Source organism: Triturus cristatus, chromosome 3_2 (assembly GCF_964204655.1).
Source record: "Triturus cristatus chromosome 3_2, aTriCri1.1, whole genome shotgun sequence".
NCBI lineage: Eukaryota > Metazoa > Chordata > Amphibia > Caudata > Salamandridae > Triturus > Triturus cristatus.
Window position 1 is genome coordinate 363,497,752 of NC_140584.1, and position 21,642 is coordinate 363,519,393.

The following is a 21,642-nucleotide window of genomic DNA, read 5'->3' on the forward strand; positions in this document are numbered from 1 at the left end:
ACCGGGGCCGAGCAGAGGGCGTCTCGTAATTCTTTGAAGGAGGATTGACATTCAGGTGTCCAGGGGAGGGGGAAGGGGACATCCTTAGCCAGCAGGGAAAGCAGAGGCTTTATGGTAAGACTGAAGTTTGGCAACCACTGTCGACAAAAGGAGGTGAGGCCCACTAGGGATCGTACTTGCTTCTGAGTTTTGGGAACAGGGGTTTCTAGGATGGTTTGAATTCGGTCAGGGGTAAGTTTCCTCCCGTCTTTGGATAGTAGGTGGCCTAGATACGTTACCTGGGGCTGGCAGAATTGCAATTTCTTTCTGGAGACCTTGTGACCGTTCTCCGCAAGGAAGCGGAGGAGGTGAATGGTGGCTGTGACGGCAAGAGGAGTGGTGTCGGCCGCCAAAAGAATGTCATCGACGTACTGTATCAACACCACTCCATCGGGTAGTTGGACTGCATCCAGTTGCCTCTTGAGGGCTTGGCTGTAAATACTGGGACTCTCAGTGTAGCCTTGGGGTGCCCTGCAGAATCTGTACGAACGGGCTTTTAAAGTGAAGCCGAACAGGTAGCGGCTGTCTGGGTGGATGGGGATGGAAAAGAATGCGTTCTTGAGGTCAATAACAGTAAAGATGGTGGCAGTGGATGGAATCAGGGTGAGGATGGTGGTGATGTCTGAGACCACGGGGTACTGGGGTATGACTACTTTGTTAACCTCTCGCAAGTCAACAATGAAACGGTAGGCTTCCTCATCCCCCTCGCCTTGCTTCTTTACAATGGGTAGGATAGGGCTGTTGCAAACATTACTGACTACTTCTTCTACCACTCCTGACTCGATGATTTCCACCAATGCCTTCTCGCCTTCGGGTGATATCCGATACTGTGGAAGCTTTGGGAGCACTGCGTCCGGTCGGACGGTTATGTGTACCGGGTCGATCACCATGCGCCCTACATCTGAGTCGGTTTTAGCCCATAGATGTGAAGGTAATGTGTCGAGTAGGGACGTATCAGCATCGGTTATAGAGAGCATACGCCGTGTGTGACAGGGTCTGGACAGATCTGGGTTATCGTGTAGGATGACTCGAACTCCGTCTGGGGAGCATCTGATGGTGGCTCGAAAATGTTTTAGCAAATCGAGCCCCATAATAGCATCGGGGGTGTTGGAGGAGAGCAGAAAGGTCGTGTCAGTGGTGTTATCTTCTAAGTCAAAGGAGATTGGTGCTGATAAGGGGTTAGTGGAGGGCGTTCCGTCAAAGCCTATTGAGGTTACGTGTGAGCCAGACAAGGGTGCCCTAGGAATCAGTCTTTTAGATAACGCACTACGTGTCGCCCCAGTATCTACCAGGAATGGGGATTTTGTGCCCAAGACCTTAGCGGTGACGTAAGGACCTTGCTGGTCAACACGGAGTTCGACTGGATCCCTCCCTTGTCCCTGGCGGTCCTATGCGAAGTCATGGGTGCTCTCGTAGTCGGACTGCTGACACTGGTTTTGTCGGGGGCGATCAAAGGTGTTCGGTCTGCCTGGCCTGTCGTTGATGGTGTTGTTCGTGTGCCCTCGTCCCTGTCCTCTATTTCTGGGGTCATATGCTGTGTCTCTGGGGTCCCTATTCTTGTTCATTTCCAGAAGGACCGGGCACTGGGATTTCCAGTGTCCGAACCCTCTACAGAACGCACATTGATTCCCATCTAAGTCTCTCCGTCCGTTGTAGGGTGTAGGTGTATGGTCTCTAGGGGGTAGCTTTCTAGGGGCGGTTGGTTGGTAATTCTCTTTTGGGGGTTCCCTTCCTATGGTCACCCCTTGCAACTGTGCTATCATCACCCTCTCCTTTAATTCCTTTTTCTTCTTCTCTGACGCCCTATCGTTCTCGTTCTTCTGGTTTTCGTAGTATTGGGCCATCTGGAGAATTGCTGCGGGTTTGGAGGCTGCCCAACTACTCTCGCTGGTCTGTAGTTTCTGGGAAACTTCTGGCGACAGACCCTTTACATAATTCTGGACAAAAAGGTGATGTCCGGTTGCGGTGGTCATGTCTTGGCCACTGTAATCGGAGAACACAGTCTCGAATCGGGAGAAGTATTCAGACACATCCTCCTGGGGTTTCTGGCGGCAAGCCGTCACTATCGACCAGTCTACCTTTCTTTCTGGGATTAGAGTCTTCAGCTTTTGTACAATCTTGTCTGGGAGCTCTAAGATGGCCTTCGGGGGTTTCTGTCCTGGTTCTCGCTGTTTATCTATGGTATCGAGTTGTACCCAGGTATATCCGAACGGCTCAGCGTGGTCAACTTTCCGGATTTGTTTCCACACATCAGCCGGCAGGCATAGCCCAAAGAACAAGTCGATATCTGCTAACGTCATTATCGTTGAGCCTAAGGCTGTACCCAATTCAGTGTAGAAGGCAGTCGGGTTCTTTCTCAAGTCGGATAGAGTCTTTCTAAAGGTCAAAATATCTTGCCGGTCCCACGGCTGGTAGACCCAGTTATATACAACCCTTCCCTTCGCATCTTGGTGGTTGATGTCGTCGTGTGTTCCCTGACCCCGTGGGGGGACCCAGTAGGGGGCAGCTTCTTTAATGGGCATCATGGCATCGGACCTTCCTCCCTGGGGCTTAGTTGCTATGGGGGTTTCTGTTTTGGTGGTCTGTCCATGTTCTTTAAGGTGTCGGTAGACCTCGAGTGTACGAGTGAAGAGGTTCGCTACATCGCCCTCTCTTTCTTCCCCAATGTCTACCTTCCTATATAGGGCCGCTAAGCCTTCGGGACCTTTATCGTGGTACCTATCCTCATATGCATTCAGGGCGTGATAACAGAGCCGTACGACGAAGTGTCGTCTGCGGCTGTCGGCGTACGAGTTATACACGTCTGTTATATACTCCTCACTTTCTTTTCGTTCCACCAGCGTCCCTACTATCTTGTCAATTCCTGCTCGTTCATCCTTAGTTAATCGATTCATTCTGGTGGACTCTTTCTTTCCTATCTCATGGTCGTCTAGCGTTGTAGTCGACGTTGGGTTCGGCACAAGAGGCTCAGCCGGCGCGGAGGCCGTGAGGGCCGAGGCCCCTGTACTGCTTTCGCTCGTGTTCGGGGGTTGTGGGTGTTGCACTATTGATTGGGAGGGTGCATACGGAGGGGGCATGTAAATGATCGGGGGACCTAACAGTAACTCGTCATTCGTTCGCTGCTTGGAGGACAACTCAGGGTAGAGCAAAGAAGGGGTCCTAACAGCGTACTGGCCTGAGGTTTCGGGCTCCTGTCTTAGTTTAGTTTCCCTTCTCTCCTTTATGTCTTCTTCTAACTTTCTAGCGGCAAGGTGAGCTGCCTTTCGTAATTCCTTTTCTGCTTTTACTTCTTCCCTCTTTTTCCGTTGCGTCGCTTCTTTGCGCCACATGCCGATACTGTCAAGCATAGTAGGCGTCGTCTTATTGCTACGCAGAGCTATTTCTAGCGCTTCTATCTTATGGTCGTCGAAGGATCCCATCAGTGGCCACTGACTTTCGGGGTCCTTCTTGGTATATTTATGCCACAGCTTGCTATAAGCTACGGCGACTAGTCCATATTTAGTGAACATGTCCTTATTAGGGGTGCCTTCCAGTGGAGCCGGGTGGTTCACCTCTAATAAGCGGTCCGGGCAGAACCAACTACCAATCAGTGGGGAGAAGATAGGCATGACGGGTTTCAACGGGGACAAAAGTCAGCACTACCTATCTTTTCACTGCTTGCAAAGACTAGACAGAATATCTCTATTCTTCGTTATTTGTAAGCAGAGAATACCTCCAAAGAACCAATATCGAACAACTAGTGTTCGGACAATCAATCAATCAATCAATGGGGAGATAAAGATAGGCACGACGGGTTTCAACGGGGACAAAAGTCTGCGTTACCTACCCTTCACTATTTGCAAAGACTAGACAGAATATTCCTATTCTACGTTATTTGCAAACAGAGAATATCTCAAAAAGCACTATTCTTCAAAACAATCAATGTTCGGACAATCAATCAATGGGGAGATAAAGATAGGCACGACGGGTTTCAACGGGGACAAAAGTCTGCGTTACCTACCCTTCACTATCTGCAAAGGGAGAGAGAGAGAGTATTTCTGCTCCTCCCCGTTTGTAGACAGCGAATATCTCAAAAAGAACAATCAATGAGCAATACTAGTATTTCCAAAGCATCAAACAATCAATCAATTATTTCTCAATTTGTCGTGTATCACGACCTTACCCGGACCGCGTGGACAGTTTCTCGTCTTCCGCCTCCAGCGCCCGATCGTCCTCTACTCTCCGTATTTGCCGCGGCACTCCTGATGGTTCCCAGTCAGGACCGTAGATCACTCGAGAGAGGTCTGCTCGGAACCAGTGAAGTTCGGATGATCGGCTGCCAGACGAGGGTCTATTGGGCAGGAGCTCTCCCGATCGTTGCAGTCGTTCACTCTGTCGTCGGGACCTCTCCCACTGGATCCACGTGTCGCTGATGGGCCCCACGTTTGGGACGCCAATTGTTAAATGGTAGCGGCAGTTTCAGTCGATAACCTTTCAAGTATTTGCCCGGCGGTAATCGCCTCTCATACCACTCGATAATTTACCAATAAAAGAGGCAGGCGCCGGAGACTGGAAGGCAGGAAACAAAGTTGTATTCCGTCGGAGCAGAACACATCAGATCAGACAGCAAGGTATCGTCACGAGGTGCTCTAACTGCATCTCTGAGACCTGGTCTCTTATACACTGGTTTATTGCTTTATTACACATAGTACATTCTTGAGATTCCCTTGATGTACGGGGGGGAATATCCCCTGAAGCCCCGGTTCAGATCCGATCCCACACATAGATACAGTAGAAGTTCCCACCCCACCCACAGTAGGAGATGGCTATTGCGCAGCAGGGTATTCCGCCAATTCCTGGGGGGTGTGTGACCGGTCGGGTCTCAGGGAGCAGGGGCTTTGATCTACTGTAATCCCTTTGATGTGGGGTGTTTCCCTTACAGTAGGGGACATAAACTGCATCCGCAGGGCTAGGTGATGGCCTGGGACCAGTTCAGACAATGGGGCGCAGAGGAAGGGGGTTATCAAAGGAGAGGCATGACCATGTATGGGTTATCGGTCGGAAGTGGTTCCGTAGCAGGGTCGCGCAGAAAGAGAGGGTTTATGGCCTGTATGAGAGAGCGGGGGTGGCCAGCGCGCGGGGGTTGCTCGCAGCGCCAAGGGGACCGCGCTGGCGATTGACAATGAGTGGGGAGAGAGTGGGGTGCCTAAAATGGCGGCCGTGCATTCGCTGTGCGTGGCGCTGAGGAGAGGCAAGATGGCGCAGATAATGTTCAGTTTGTAAGCTAAATTTCCACACAACAACCTCTTCAGTAATTCTAAGATCCACATACACATCCACTCATTCACCAACAGTCCTATACAGTCACTCATACATGTACTCACTCATCATATGTACTCATACACCTATACATCCTGTTACACAATGCCACTCATCCATAGAGTTACTCACACACATAGTCACTCATGCTAATAGAGAATCAAACATACATTTACTTGCATATACAGTTATACACACACCACCACACTTACTTTTACGGAAACTTACACATACTTAGTCTTTTAAACAATCACTTATAGAAACACATACTTATTCATACAGGAACTCTTTCAATCTCTCACTCTCACATATACTCACATATATACACCAATAGTCACATATACTAGTTTAAAACATATGTAGTTACTCATAAAGACACTATTGAGACAGTCATTCACTCACTAACACACCCATACACACACTCATCCACCCATACAGTCCTGCACACATGCTGTGTTCAACACATACAAACAGTGAGTCACTCATTCATGCACCTATGCACTACGTAATACCCCCCACCGAACCATGCAGACACTCAGACTGATACTCAAAAAACCAACTAATAACCTATATAGACACCCATGTAGCTACTCACCAACCCATGCAGCCACTTATACACAAAGTGAGAGACTGATACAGATATTTACATATTTAAACATTACTCACTAAGCCATGTATTCACTATGATACACTTAATTAGTCAGTTACACAATCAATTTTTCAAAAACAAATCATCCATTTAGACACTTATATACCCATTTATTCTTCCATCGACCTTGAGATATACATATATCAAACATATTTAATTTTCAGAAAAACACACATTCACTGGATGATGTCATTTGAGATGTCATCAGTGATGTCATGAGTGATGTCACTGACCATGTCATGAGTGTTGTAATATGTGATGTCATCAGCAGTGCATTGCGGGCGCGCGAGTTATAGTTAGCTGAACTAACTATAACGGGGGAATTTCAATGGTTTTGTACAAGTGAAAAGTCCAGCTAACTATAACACCCCTGAAACCTATGTTTTTTTCAGTGAATATATATATATGTGGCCATTGATTTCATTTAAGTCAGAGTTTCCATAGGAAGAGCGTTGTGTTTTTTTGCCAATAACTTTAGAGAAAGTTTTGCTCTTACCGTCAAGCAGGGCCAAAAACTGTGAGGTTGGGGTTCATAAACATTGATTCCCATAGGAAACATTTTTACTCCAATACAGAAAAAATGACCTTTTCAATTGTGGTCCATAGTAGTTTTTGAAAAATTAGGGCCTCATTAACAAGAGGCCTGCACTGCCGGAGCAGCACTTTTAATGACCCTCCGGTGGCGCAGGCCTCTAAATCAAATCTACGAGGCCACGGAAAGACACCCTACATGGTTTTTCATGACCTCGTAGATATGGTGTAAGGCAACGCAGCGCAAGTCACTGCATTGCCCCACACTGCCTCGGGGAGGCATGTCATGGGCATTGTGGTGGGCGTTCCCACTCAACGCCCATGCTTTTTGGCACATTCCCAGATGTACAACGTAGTGTAAATTTGGGAATGCATCCCCCGGGGTGGTCAAATGGTTGGTGTTTTTGTGCAGGAAGGTGTCCAATCCTGCCAAAAAACTAATTGATTTTAACGCATGCACCCTTGTGCCACAGTGCAAGGGTGCCTGCGTTGGTGCCAGGCAGCCATTTGTGCGCCAGCGCAGTGTAAAAGGACAGGAAAGTGCTGTATCTCATAGATGCGGTGTATTCATGCCCCTTTCATTTGACGCAGGGCAGCACAACAAAGTGACGTGCAGCGTTATCGAGTATCCAATTGTTGTAAATGAGGTCCTTAGTGTGACAAATATGAGTCAGGAGGGCTTCAAGGGCCTTGCGCAGAGCAGTAGGCTGTTCATAAGATGTCAAAGTTGATTGGGGTATGTAACCGAATAATTCAAGAAAGTAGCTGAGAAAAGCACAGTACAGGTGAATTTATGTTTAGGGATGCATATATTATCAGAACAGTTTGTTTAAAAACAAATCTCTGAAGCAGAGAAAATCTCAGTTAAAATATACATATAGCTATGAATTCAATCTAAAAAGGCATTGACTGTCACTAGTAATGGTTAGCTCTGGAAGCCATAAGGCACATTCCAAATGCGCTCTTTAGATAAGTAAATGTCTTATTTAATTTCCTTTTTCTTGAATGCCATGAAGTAATAAAAGCTGACAGTGAGGGACAATAGGGGTGTGTGAGGGGTGCAACAAACTCTGACCAGTCATCCAAATTCTCATGTCCTTAGAACAATGGTCAGGACTGTTGAGATGTTATCAGACGGGCTCTGCAGAGAAATATTAAGCCCTCTCTTCAAATGTGTCTGGGGACAAAGAAAGCAATTCGTTATCTAATGCGCGCTAGCAGAGCCATGCTTTCACTTCACACTCACATCTCCCTGCTCCCAGTCTTGCTGTGATTACCATTCCCCAGAGTAATAGCCAGAGACCCTCGTTTGCGTCCTTTGAGTTTTTGTGGCTTGCATGTTTTTTTAGCAGTGACAAAAAGGTGCTCAGATCTAGGCATCCATCAGTATCCAAGTACGCGGATATGTCTTCGATATGGCTCGTAAATCGCAAGGGCCACAGTATGTGAAATACGGTCAAATACAAATAAAGCAGTAGGTATTTGTGCGCGGTGCAGCCTTCTGCCAAGAGTGGGTTTGGAAAGGTCGTAGCTATAGCCGGTGCACGAGCGACACTCAAGCCCTGGGATGTGAGTGGCTCATTGCACCCGGTTACCTGTCGATTTCTACATAACAGGGATATGGCGGACATTTTCCTTGCTTGCGTTAGGGCACACAGTACCCTTGTTACGCCACTGGCCTGCGGGCAGGGCCACCGGAACTGTGTGATCCGCGGCAGCAGACTTTTCGTCCAACCATCCATTTACCCTGCATATTTTTGGCAGTTTTATATAGCAAAAATTCAGCTCAAGGGCATTGGGGCGCTGCACACGAGCACCAGTTACATTAGACAATGTTAGATTATTTTTTCTTTAGGCACGGGGCGATCAAGGTATTTGCCCAAAATCACAGGATGTTGAGCTGACGCCCAGACTGGAACCTTGTTTCACTGTTCCAAGGTCGGCAGCTCTGGCCATACCGCCTTACCCTCTCTCCCTATAATTGACACATAACCCATGTGCATCATACTCTGCAAATTTCAACAAAACAAACGTGTTCCTTGATCAAAAGAGATCAAAAATAGTTAAACCAAACTTGCAATGTGTGGTGTTGTTGTGCAGTGGCAGACCATTTACAGAGGCTAACTGGTCACATTTCAGTTGCTGATTGCTAAATTCAGGTGTTGCGCTGCACTAATGAGGTGGATGCTTTTGCATAGACTGTATATATATATATATACATTCCTGCTCTTGTGTAATGAACAACTGCAGAACAAAAAATATATATACTGACATAAATATAGGATAATTAATGTGTTCTGGGTGGTCGGGGTGGCAGAGGAGACCAAGATGGCGGACGATGACGGAGTGAACTCCAGGGCCGGACTGGGGCCCAAAACCGGCCCTGGCACAGTGCTTGGCCAGCCCCCCAGGGGTTTAGGGGTGCGGCCGAGCTGTTTACCAGGGCCGGTTTCTGCCGGTTTCGTTACAGCGTCCGATATTGCAGCTATGCTGCAAAAACAGCCCTGTAACAAAATCGGCCCCCAGGGACCCAAAACCGGCCCCCAACCATGGCGGCCCACCGGGGAAATGTCCAGTCCCTGCTATGGCCAGTCCGGCCCTGGTGAACTCCATGCTGCGATCCTGTCTTCCTATTAAATATCCTCCTGCGGCTGGCTTCTTGACCCTAAGTTACTCATCTCACTGGGCGCTCTTGCTGATCCCAGTCTGTGGCCCTCGGGTGAATGTTTGCCTGCTGCCATGTCTCCCCTCCTTTGACCAGCACCCTTACAGAAACCAAGACTGGTGGTACATTGTGAGTGCGTTCTGGAGCAGGGGGCCCTGCTTTTGCGGCCGATAGAGATAAAGGGGACTGCCCCCCAGAGGACTGTATATCGTGCATTGGTCTGAAGATCGTGCTCTGGTTCAATCAGGCCTACATGCATTTTAGGGCATCCTCGAGGCTCGGTCTCCCGATTTATTCCACAGAAATACTGTTACATGTCTGTGACTTTTCTGGTCATTGTATAAGCCATCATTCAGATGCACAATGCCTGCTGCTGGGGGCTGTGAGATGGAGGTGGAAAATGTACACACTAGTTACCTGGTGGGTACCCTGGTTGACACAACAGCACACACACATCTACGTGCCTGCTGATGTGTGCTATTACAACTGAACACTGTATTATCTTCATTGGGGGGGTTCGCTGATGAAGTGGGCGATCCCAATTGAGCCCGCAATTGACCCAGGGCACTCTCCCTGAATGGCTTTCCTTCCATGTATGCTATTTATAGTGGCTCACTTATCCCAGACTGCTCTCTGAACCAGGGACTCCCACCTGATTCAGCCTCACTGCGCACAACTAGTGAAGTAACATTGCTGAATATCTGTTCCAAGGATGCAACCTTTCTAGGCCCTGCATGGGTGTCAAGAGGAAGGGGAGTGCCTGAGGCCTCAGGGCATGGACTGAAGGCATGCGCATCGGAACCTTGACCGTAGTCAACACACTCAAACTGACACAGTAGCTTCTTGGTTCCTAATCACCTGTCTACATACTGGTAGACTTTCACAATGGGCTGCTCATGCTGTGAGGTGTCACGGACCGATCTGGCACTCACAAGCAGGCCCACACTTGGAAAGATCCAATGCCTCTGCTGGGTAACTTGTCTGTCCGGCTTCTACAATGGTGAGTCCAAAACCTGGTGCCACCTCTGTGCGTTTGCGCCTGTCAAACTACCAGCAGGCTGTCAGCAAACTACCAAACGTAAGGGTAGTTCCTCTGACTCAGAAGCAGTCACTGATGAACTGGATGTGATACAGCCATAGAAAGATCTTGAGTGTTGCTAGAATCTCAGATTGATGCAGTTGTCATTGATCCTACGCTTCTGAGAGATACTCATACAAAATTAGCAGACAAGGTGCATTCAACAGACTCTTGAAGAAGTCATCCAGCCATGACATAGGGTACTACACGTGGTGGTAGACTTTCTGGGCCCCATGCCACACTTCAGTGCAGCTGAAGATGGATCGAAAACCTCATGAGATGCCGACTTTGTCACATCATACATTCTTCTTCCGATCACTGATGGTATGACCAGGATGTCTCGGCAAATGTCAGACACTATCCTTTAATGTGTTACCCGATTGGGTTTATGATTGATTCATTTTTCACTTCTACTGAATATTCTTTTTCTTGGTAGCCAAATTTGCTGCCTCTTTCCCTTTAACCTTAACACTCCGGACAAGATATGCTTTGTGAATGGCGTCTGTCTCACCCGGCAACCATCCACATTTCGTTCTTTGGGGATAAGTATCTATTATATCATTGAGGACCTTCTGGAAGGTAACCTAGTGTGCGCTGTCTCTACCTAACGGGCACAGATCTCATTCTGACAAACTCTGCTGCTATTGGTGGCGGGTAGAGTGGCCTTAGCAAAAATGGTTGTAATGCCAAGATTATTGAATTACTTTGCCAATCTCCCCCTCTTTATGCACAAGCCCTTCTTCTGTTCTTCGGAACGTCTGTTGGGTGACCTTATATGGCATAATACATGCAGCATAGTGGCACTACTCAAACTTTATCTTCCAGGGGACAGCGGACAGCGGCTCAGCGTGCCTAACTTCGAACAATACTACTTGACCTTGCAGCTACAGTGGATGGTGTGCTGATGTGTGGGCTGCAATATGGAGGACACAGCGACACTTCTTCTCCATTGGGACCTGGAACAGCTACTTGCTATTTTTCCTCCCCTCAACAGTGTGCCGTACCGAGCACACCTCTCCTCCGAGTTGTATGTTATGGCTTTCGCAGAGCCATTTTTATCACTTGCTCAACTCTGCCTTATGCCCCAGTATTGCCACTACTTGGCATGCTTCAGGGGTGCATGTCAACCTCCCTTAGGAAGTGGGAATCTTGGCATGCGGTGAGACTGCACAGAATAGGCGACCTGTATCGGGACGGGCCCTCCGATTCATGAAGGGCCTATTGAACAACTTTGAGCCTCCACCGGGCCAATTCGGTTTGTATGCGTTCTTTATTGGAGTGCTGGGTTGGTCCTGGAGAGATTTGCAGCAAGAGCCCCCGCAGCATCTCGCAATGCAGTATCTGCATCTATTGGGCACAGGTAGCTACTTAACTCGATGGCTTGCAAGCACTTTACACACGCTCACAGCTATCTCACTCACTGCGCTGCACAGACATTGGGATGCAGATCTAGGGCACGATTGCACAAATAGAGCATGGTGGACTTTCTTGGCTTATCCCACCCTAGTCTCCTGGAATGGCAGGTTTAAATTGATGCAATTTTATATTTTGCACAGAGAGTATTGATATTTTAATCGTACTGATCCTGTCTATCCCCGCTGTCTTGCCCCTGATGTGCAACTCACACACATGCTTTGGTCCTGCCCATCACTGACAGAATACTGGAGGGAGGTCACTACATACTTAAAACGATGCAAAGGCAACACCGGGGACTATACCTGGGAGGAGTGTATACTGGGCCTCAGTTGTTGCTCTAAAAAATATAGAGAGGCAACACAATTTGCGGACCTTGCCCATATTATTGCGAAATGACTGACCGCCCGTAAATGGAAGGGGGCTACCTCCCCGGTTGCCTCGGCATGGGTTTTATCCATGATGGCTAGGGCGCAGGCAGAGAGCACAGCGCTGCATAGGGAGGAGGTGAAGGGTCTCCGTAAATATCCAATCTCTAACACCTGGGATGCGCTTCTGGAAAAGATCCTTGGGGTGCAGAAGATGCAGATCATTCCACCTGAAGATTCCGGGGTACCCCCCTCACACCACCTCCTCCCCTGTGCTATCATACTTGTCCTGGTGGTAGCTGCTGATCTGTCACTATATGAGGATGGCCTATGGGGCCCCAGTGGTGCCCGCCTTGGGGCTGCAACTCTGAGAACATTCCCTCAGTCACCTTGAGCAAGTGCAGGGTTTCTTTCTTTTCGGTTCTCTTCACTGCAGTTATAAGCAGTCGTAAAATATGGCATTTCTAAATAACGAAAGACTTTCACTGCCTGTATATACACCTGCTCCTTGTCATATACACACCTGCTATTAGAGTAATACTGATTAGCACCAGCATACAAAGGCCTGATTTTCATAATTCATGTTATTGCAGGTTATTGTGACATGTAATGACGTTGATTGATACAGCTTGTACTGATGCCTGCTTGAAGTCCATGCTAGGTTTTGTAAAAGAAAAAGGGAAAATGCCAATAAAAACTATTTTTAACAAAAATGAATGTTTTCTCAGGGAAAATAGTTAAGAAGAGCTGTGAAGCATTTTATCCAACAAAAGGGCAGTTGGAATTCTGCTCAGTCACTGCCTTTCTCACTGTCTATTGGTTCTGGCAACAGACATGGGGAAGAAACAACTCAGCTGTAATAAATTATTACAGTACAGAAGTTACGTCATTGTCTTATTGCACGGGATTATTGATGTCACAACTGGACTGTGGTAAGGGAATTAGATGCGAATTCCATTCTGTTATTGCAGATTTTCATATATTGTAGATGTACATCACAGGCATCTATGGGAGTTTAACAAACCCTGCATCGACGCAACTGCAGTTAGAGAAAAATACACAAAGATAGGCAAGCCAACACACCGAAGGAAGTGATAATTCTCAATAGAATCAGGATACTGTCTGGGCACAGCCAGGATACTGACGTGCCTGTCCTACCAGATACCTTTGGAAAGCAAGAAGCATTTTTCAATTATGAAGGCTGCCATTTTTAGTCACACTCATCATTAAAAGTCAAGAGAAAAACAGGTTTTTCAACAATACCTCTTCTGAAAATGCTGTGCCCAGACTTGCCTAAGGCTTGTCAGAACGATAGCTTCAGTTATGTAAAGTATACAAGCTTCTCGAGTGTGACACTGTACCTAACCTTAACTGCTCACGCAAACATACACACAAAGACACAAGCAGGCCACGGATTTACTCCTAACACACAGACATGCATGCATGGACATATGCATGAGGCATGTTTCCTGCCTCCTTCTGCCTCGTTTCAATATCTGGGTGCAGGGAGAGCCTTGAAACTGGGCCCGCTCACTTTTAGGCTCTTTATCCACGACTGTATCATCACATCAGATCATCTACACCTTACACTGGCCAGCAACTGGAAATGACAATCTCATCATTAATAACCAGAAAAAGAATGCCTTTCACTCTTTTTCATGGATGATGTTCGTTACATGTTTGACCTCGTCTTAAACTGAAACTATGGCAAGGGCCATCCATTTTTGCCAAATTATTTTAACCAGCTTGCCTGTCAATTTCAAATATTTTCTTCATGAGTTAAATATCCGGTGCTTGTATTGCCCATGCTGACGCTTCTCATTTCATTCAGCTTCGAAAGATTAATGTCTGGGTGGTTCCCCCTCTATGTGTGCATGTGACCTGGCAGTTACACAAAGATCTCTACAGTCTGTGCACTAACTCACTACGCTATCTTTCATCCCGCACTATGGAGTCAATTTACAGTGGTAAGTTTAGCCTGCCAGGAATTCAGAAAGGGAGTCATGACAAGTGTAAGTCCTGTAAGTGGAGTTCTCCCCATCCATAAATCCCACTCAAAGGGTGGCAATACGAGCTTACCTAGGTGGGGTTAGCCTTGGAAGACATTATTGGGCCTTACCAAACTCCTCACCTTCCCCCTTCCAGCTCCCAGATTTGGACTGGGAAGATAGGCAGAGGTTTCTTCATAGGGAGCAATATTTTATTCATAGAGAAAATTTACAAAGAAGTACATTACACATGGGTTTAGTTTCCACACAATGGGAAATTGAAATGGATCCCAATTGGAAAAGGATGTAATTTCCAGGAATCCTCATGAAAACCGGCCCTCTGCATACTTATGTGGTTCCCTGGAATTTGTATATTCTCCAGAAAGCAGTATATATACATCTATGAGTGTACATTTAATCCTTATTTTGTGAATTAGCCTTTGATGAGTCTGCGTACTTAGAAAATGCACCACGACTGTTCCTGCATATGCTGCATCACCTAGAGAAAACATAATAGAAACAATATTAGAAAGGAGAGACCAAGAAACTAGTTACAAACGATAGACAGAGCGGCCAAAAAGAGTACGAAAGAGAAAAAGGACCGGAAGGAAAAATAGATGTAGGAAGAGGGTATCAAAAGCAACTTAAAAGACCAAGGGCCTTATTACAAGCTTCACGGTCCATAGGACCACCACACCCGTGGTGGCGGTCCAACCACAGCCACACAGCGGGCCTACCCACAGTATTATGAGTGTGGACTGCTGCGGGAAGGAATACTGCCAAGCAAATTAGGAGTTGTCTGTCCACCGCACTTTTCATGGTGGTGAGCCCGTCATGAAAAAGGTGGCGGAGAGGCAACTCTTCTGCTCCTGGGCCTGGAGCTGCATACAGGGGGGGCACATGTATTGCCCCCCTCCCATTTTTCACCCCCAGTTCCTGCAAGGTGTGGTATGCATGCCACACCATGCAGGAAGGTGCAGTTGGCGCTCGGAGAGTGGCGGTCTGCATGTCAGGCTTTTCAATGAGCCTGACAGACCGCCGCCTTAGACCACCACAGCACCGCCTGCCAGACCAGGATTTAACTCCAAATCTGGTGCACGGCAGCACCATGGCTTTGGCAGTCCTACAGTGGACGGTGTCCACTGTAGGACCGCCAAATTCATAATAAGGCCCTAAAGCTACTTCCTCTCGGGACAAAGAAAGAGAAGTCAGACCTGCAGAGAACGAAGAGAAAGGAGGAAGGGAAGACATCCGTCAGAAGTGTGACAGAGACCTCCAGTATCAGTGGCACCAACTGGAAAGAGAAACGCCAAGACCACAGTGAAGGGGAGAAGGTTCTGCAGAATCTCCAAACGAGCAGATTCAGAACCATGGATCTTTGTTGCATCGTACAACGAGGAGCTAGTTTGAGGAGTAGTGGCCACCAGCCTCTCACCAGTGCGATGCATTCTCCTTCTGCGCCCAAAGAAGGACCCAGAAAGTGGCCAACCTGGTGCTTAGATAAGCCTCACCGAATGGAGGGAAATTAGAAACTAGGGGCCGTTGGCCTATAATCTCTAACAGGGACCCCAACTGCTGTAGGCTTTGCTTCATTTGTAGTTTTTGTGCCTGTTTTGGATATTTTACCTTATTTTAATTATTTATTTTGGTTTCTTCTGATCTATTCTTGCTCATGGAACTCGATCTGCAAAGCAAACCCCACAGAGCATAGTGTAAGTACATAAGAGGTATAAGTAGGCCAGTGGTGGTTACCCGAGAAGAAAAAATATACCGAGAAAGAGCTTGAGAGAGACAGAAAGAAAGAGGGAAAGGACAGAGCATGAGCCCACTGGAACAGACCAGAAATAAGGTGACTTCGGGGCATATTATCAAGAAACGGCGTTAAAATTATCGCCGCTTTAGCGGCAGAAAACTGCCGCTAAAGCGGCGATAATGGACTTGATAATATGCCCTCGAGAATTCCCATAGAAGCCCATGTTCTGGTGTCCACATGGGCTTCTATGGGAATTCTCTGCGGCATATTATCAAGCCCATTATCGCCGCTTTAGCGGTAGTTTTCTGCCGCTAAAGCGGCGATAATGTTAACGCCGTGCTTGATAATATGCCCCAAAATCCTTACTTTCAGAAAATTGTAGGTTTCACTGAATTGTAAGTACCTTGCAATTCTCTGAAAAAATTCTGAAAACTTTTATTTTCACACACTCCTACTAGACATGGGATCAGATAACTTCGTAGTGTTGGGGGAAAAGTAGGGAACCAGAAAAGTTATAAAATTGTCTAAACTACAAGTCCTGCTTGGTGGAGGTGAGAAGAGATGCGTTGGGGCGGGTTTGTGCCCCAACATCCCCGTTTGGCGTAATTCTTTCAAATATCTAGGGATTCATGTGTCCCTCCTCACAGACTTGACCTGGGCTCTTAACTTACAGCGAGCGAGACTTGGGTCGTTGGGTCAGCCTCCTGTTAACTCCCATGGGGCGCTCCGCCCTATACAAGATGATGCGCTATCTTTATATGCTGGGAAATTAACCCTCCCCATCCCTTGAAGATGGTTCCGGTCCCTAATGGCAAAACTCGCAAACTTGATATGGGCTGGAGGGATACACAGGCTAGCCTATAACTATTACGCAGATCATGCTTTGATGGTGGTTTGGGCATATCGTACATGTACCTTTTCTACCTAGTCGCTCACCTACTGCCAATTAACGACTGTTTCACGGGAGGTTGGGACGATCCTGCATATCGCTTGGAGATTTACTCGTTGAGCCTAGATGGTCTGCTTGATCTTCTGTGTGGGGCGCGTCTACCCTCAGCGCTGCCCTCCTGTTAACTGATATCCATTGCCTGCTGGAGGGCTGCTCTCCGTCTCACCCACTGGGACCGTCGTTTCACTGAGATGACGCCCCTGTGGCAGGGGACTTGGCTCCATCACCTCTCAACTTTGGAGGGCTTTGCTCCATGGGATCGGATTGGGACCTTCTACCTAGGGGATGTCTACGAAGAAGGCAATTTGGTGTCATTTCAGGACCTGAAAGATCGCTATGCCCTGTCCAAATCACAGTTCCTTCGCTAGCTTCAATTACATCACATCCTTCAGGCCCACAATCTTCCGTACGCTCCACTTCCAGAATATAGTCCTCTCGAGGCCAAGATCTTCATAGAGCGTCTGGGGAAGGGTGCTATCTCCTTGATCTATTGCTCGTTGGTCATCCACACCCCAGACGACATCAAGCGCACCAAGCGGAGATGGGATTCTTGGGTGGGGGACTTGGCATAGGACAAATGGAGAGAGGCTTGCATGGCGCCCTGGGAATTGGCGATTTCCTTGCCTCTACGTATGGTCCAATTTAACTATCTTCATGCAACATACCTCGCCCCACGGTGTCTGCAGCAACTGTCACCCACTACTCAAGCTGCATGCGCTTATTGTGCCCTTCCAGCAGCAGATTTCTTCCAAGTGGCATGTGATTGCCCTGTGCTGTGGCCCTCTGGTAGGGTGTGGGCAGGGAGCTCTCAGCTGTACTGGGCCGCCCGTTGTACTTAACCCTGTGTTATGTGCTTCTGGGACTGATGGAGAAGTTTGGGGGCTTCCGAGTGGAGAGGGCCTTCCTGGGGGTAGCCTGCTTGGTCGCTAAGAGGGATGTAGCATGTGCCTTGAAATAACAGAGGCCACCCACGATTCAATGCTGGCGCAGGGGGATGGTTTGATGTGCGCTCCAGAAGAAACCTATTTTCATAGCACGTGGCCGTCCCCAAAAACATGAATGAGTGTGCGGGAAGTGGTGTAACTAGTATGGCTTACCGATGTGACTTAATGTTTCTCTGCCGTGTTGATATTATGACTCCTTGTATCAATGTAGCTTTACCACTGTGAAGATATATGCTCTGCCGCATAGCTTTCAATAAAGTTAGTTATATTAATACAAAAAAAATCTAAACTAGATTTCCTGTAGGCAGGGTTCTAGAAGAGCAACTTCCTACGTGCAATCTTATAGTTTTAAGGCGGACCAGTTGTCAATTTGAATACAATAACTTAACATGAAGATCCTAGCAGTGTCCTTGTCGTGGAATACCTCTTTCCAGCTGGTGTGCAAAGTGGAAAATCAGGCTCAGACCTCTTTTGTATGCAGTTTTAAAGTTGTCAGTTACTGAATTACCATAAATTAGACTCGTTCCTGAGTTTTGCGCCTTCAGTTTCCTCTCGATGCTACCTGAAGGGAATCGAATGAGCATAACGGGTAATACCACGCACACAAATGCTCGTAAAAATGGTTTTCACATGTTATTCCCATTGAAACCAGCAAAAGTTGTAGTTTGGTGTAAATACTGTGCACCAGCATTTGACCAACACTGCACAAATGTTATATCGTTGGGTATTTCTTTTGTCAACCCCATACTAACAAGGTACTTCAAATTAGTCTGCTGTTGGACAAAGTACAATGGCTTGAAGCCAGTGTGATCACAACCGAAAACCACAGGCTGGTATGATCCTGTTCCTGCTGTGGTCTGTGCAGTGTGCAGGCCTTGAAATGGGCACTAGTTGAGAAAGAGACAAAGTTCAGTTTTGTAACCACCTTGGAATTCATTAGGATAGCAGCCGGAACTCTAGAAAATAAGAAACTGAAAAAATACTTATACTGTTCAGCTGGGGAAAAAAAACGTAATTTCACCAGTGTGATGACCTGGGGTTTCAAGGACACGGGAGGGTCAAAAAGAAAACTCTTAGTTTTTTAGAAAAACATTCAGCAAGCAAAGGGGGGCAGGGAACCAGAAGGAAGGCGGCTGAAGCGAACCCCTCTATAGAATTTATTTTTTTGTAGGGCTAATTTCTAGCATATGAATCTATGGATATTGGAAAGCGATAGAAAAACTTTCTTTAGAAGAGAAATGCACAAGGCCGGATTTGTAGCTGCAAAATTTTACAACTGAAAGAGAAACTGCATATGAAGCTAGAGAGGGGATTTAAATTAATGTTAACATATGAAGACACAGAGGCCCTGTTGAGCAGTACGCAGTTGATTTCCAAAGTCTTTAGGTGAAAAGTAAATTCTGCGAGAACAGCTTCACGAAAAGGCTCTAACAAATGTAAAGGGCAGTGCCACAAACATTTTGAGGTGTATGAGGAAAACATTATATCATTGCCCCTCGTCTATATTCTCGTCTCACTACTAAATTGGTGAGACATTTCTGCCTCCCAACCGACCTGTTAACATGCTTTATGGGATACACTCTGTTGTATTTAACTTCTCTCTAAAACGTTAATTACATATAGAGAACCTTCTGTTTTACCAGTATGTGCCAATAAACTTTGGGGCAGGTTTTCAAGAAAGTGATGCATGTGTGAAGATGCATCACTTTCCCTGCGCCACTTTGAGAAACCCTTGTGCCACTATGGATGCGCCGTATTTACAATACGGCGCACCATGGCGCTAGGATTGACAGATGCGTCAGAAATTCTGAAGCATCTGTTGACGCAAAAGTCACGCATTGCTGGAGTCGTGTCGCAAGCATGACGCAACTTCAGCAATGCAGGGGAATGTGTAAGAATTTGACGCAGTGGCGTCCTAGAAGTGGCGCAGTGAAATCTTGTAGATTTCACTGCGTCACTTTTACGAGGCTTTTTTGCGTTGGAACACCCACCCTGCATACATTATACCTGATGCAGGTATAATGTGACGCAGAGCTTTACAACGTGACACATCTCCCTAGATGCGTCACGTTGTAAATGGGCCGCATTTTTACGCTGCTGCGTCACAAAAAGTGACGCAACTGCGACGCAAAAATGATGCAAGGGACTTGTAAATCTGCCCCACTATTTCTTTCCCATCCCTCTTGGTATTGCCCTATTCTCGCCTTCCATTTGTTGACCCCTGTGTTTTATCTACAATGGTATGCCTGGGCGTCTGCCCTAGAATGTCGGGGACAGAATGCTGGCATTGTTGTGAAGTGACTTCGAGGTGTCAGTTGGCAAATAAACCTTTTCCAACTGCATCTGGCGTTTTGTCTTTGATTATATCACACTCCCACTCAGTATAGTCTTTCTTCTAACTTTATGGGTTAGAAGAATACTCCTCCACCTGTATTTTTCGGTCTTTGGCAGACCTTAGACAGATGGTATGTTTATTTATTTTTAATTATCTAGTCATCATATATGTAGTTTTCTACTTACGGCATGGCTAATCTCGGTACTGTTCAGTTAGCCGACTCGCTCCCCGCTACTGAGATGGGCTTGGGTGGGGAGCTTCCATTGTGTCAGTGGTCAGTGCCGTTAGGGAACTATGGTGGGAGTCTCAGCCCTGCGCCGGAGCTGCTGTGCAAAACAGGGGTTGGGAGGGTAGAGGTTTGCTTTTATAAAGCACAATTCTCCCAGTAGACAAGATTGTGTCTCATGCTCCGCTATATAAAGGTACTGCTCCTAACACGCCTTGGTCCCAGAATTTGCAGCTGACTGCTAGGGTTGCTCAGACCCTGCCTCTTCTGCATCACTTTACTGGGTGAAACAATGGAAGAGTTATAAGCTATTTCCAAGTAACTTGGGGGCATATCAGCAAGGGCCGGCGATAATTATCGCTAAGCGCACTTAGCGCGAGGATAATTATCGTCGGCTAACGCTGATTTTTATCGCTGAGATAGCGGGCTATCAGCAACGCTCATCTCGGCAGCGATAAAAATCAAGGAGCAAACTGCCAAATGTGCGATTATCGCTGGAAATCCAGCGATAATCGCACAACGTATGGCGAATGCTTGCTGATAGGGCAGGGACAGACTTAGCCATGATATCCACCTTCCAAAGGATATCATGGCTAAGTCAGATGAAAAGCAGGCGTAAGGAAAGTAGCGATAACCGAGGTTAGCGCTACTTTTCTTATCGCTCTGCAGTTTAGCGTGAGGCTTGATAATAGGAGAAATGTCGCTTAGCGACATTTCTTCCGTTATTCTGGGGAGGAACGCCCACTTTGCATCTCATTAGAGATGCAAAGCTGGACGTTAAGTGAAAGGGCGCTGAGGCAAGGATTCACGCGATAGCGTGAGCTTGCTAATAGGGTGATACAATTATCGCCGCTTTCCGGCCGAAAACGGCCGCTAAAGCGGCGATAATTGTCTTGCTGATATGCCCCTTAATTTGGAGCCTGAGATGGAGGAGGAAGTGACAAAGGGAAGATCAACATAATGATCAGGACTCCAATCGCAGAGGAAAATAAGTATAGGGCATAATTTTTCATGACCTCCTCATCCATATTAGAGAAGTCCTGGGTTTTGAAATGAAACCACAACAGGAGAAAGGTTTTTTATGCTTAGACAGTGATGCCCAGGGGGGCGATCTGCCTCTGCATGATTTCATAATGTAAATTGTGAAGTGGCGAAGGACATGGCGAAGGAATAGATTGATATTGGGATCAGGATCTGTGGGGGCGAAACTGTTGCTGGACCTGTTGGTGCTGTGACTGAACGCAGGTAGGACGGCACTCACTGACTGGTAGCCCTCCTTCGTATGACGGAGGCAGGCACATGGCATAGTGTGGCATCCAATTTATTTGTTGTTACTGATGTGTATTCTCCTGTAGTCCTCTTTTTTGATTCATTTTGAACTTGTATGTACTGCCGCTTTCTTCAAT

At 47.0% G+C, this 21,642-nt stretch overlaps 1 long non-coding RNA gene across 2 annotated transcripts in view; it reads right to left on the bottom strand.

Moving 5' to 3' along the window:
• Positions 1–21,642, bottom strand: part of LOC146857383 (uncharacterized) — a 127,933-nt gene that overhangs the window by 43,646 nt on the left and 62,645 nt on the right. The window contains exon 4 of one of the 2 annotated variants that reach the window (XR_014979899.1): positions 14,238–14,528. The exons of the other annotated variant lie outside the window; for it this stretch is intronic. This is a non-coding gene — a long non-coding RNA (uncharacterized LOC146857383). Of the gene's footprint in view, positions 1–14,237; positions 14,529–21,642 lie in introns of those variants that run through there. 2 annotated transcript variants of the gene reach the window in all.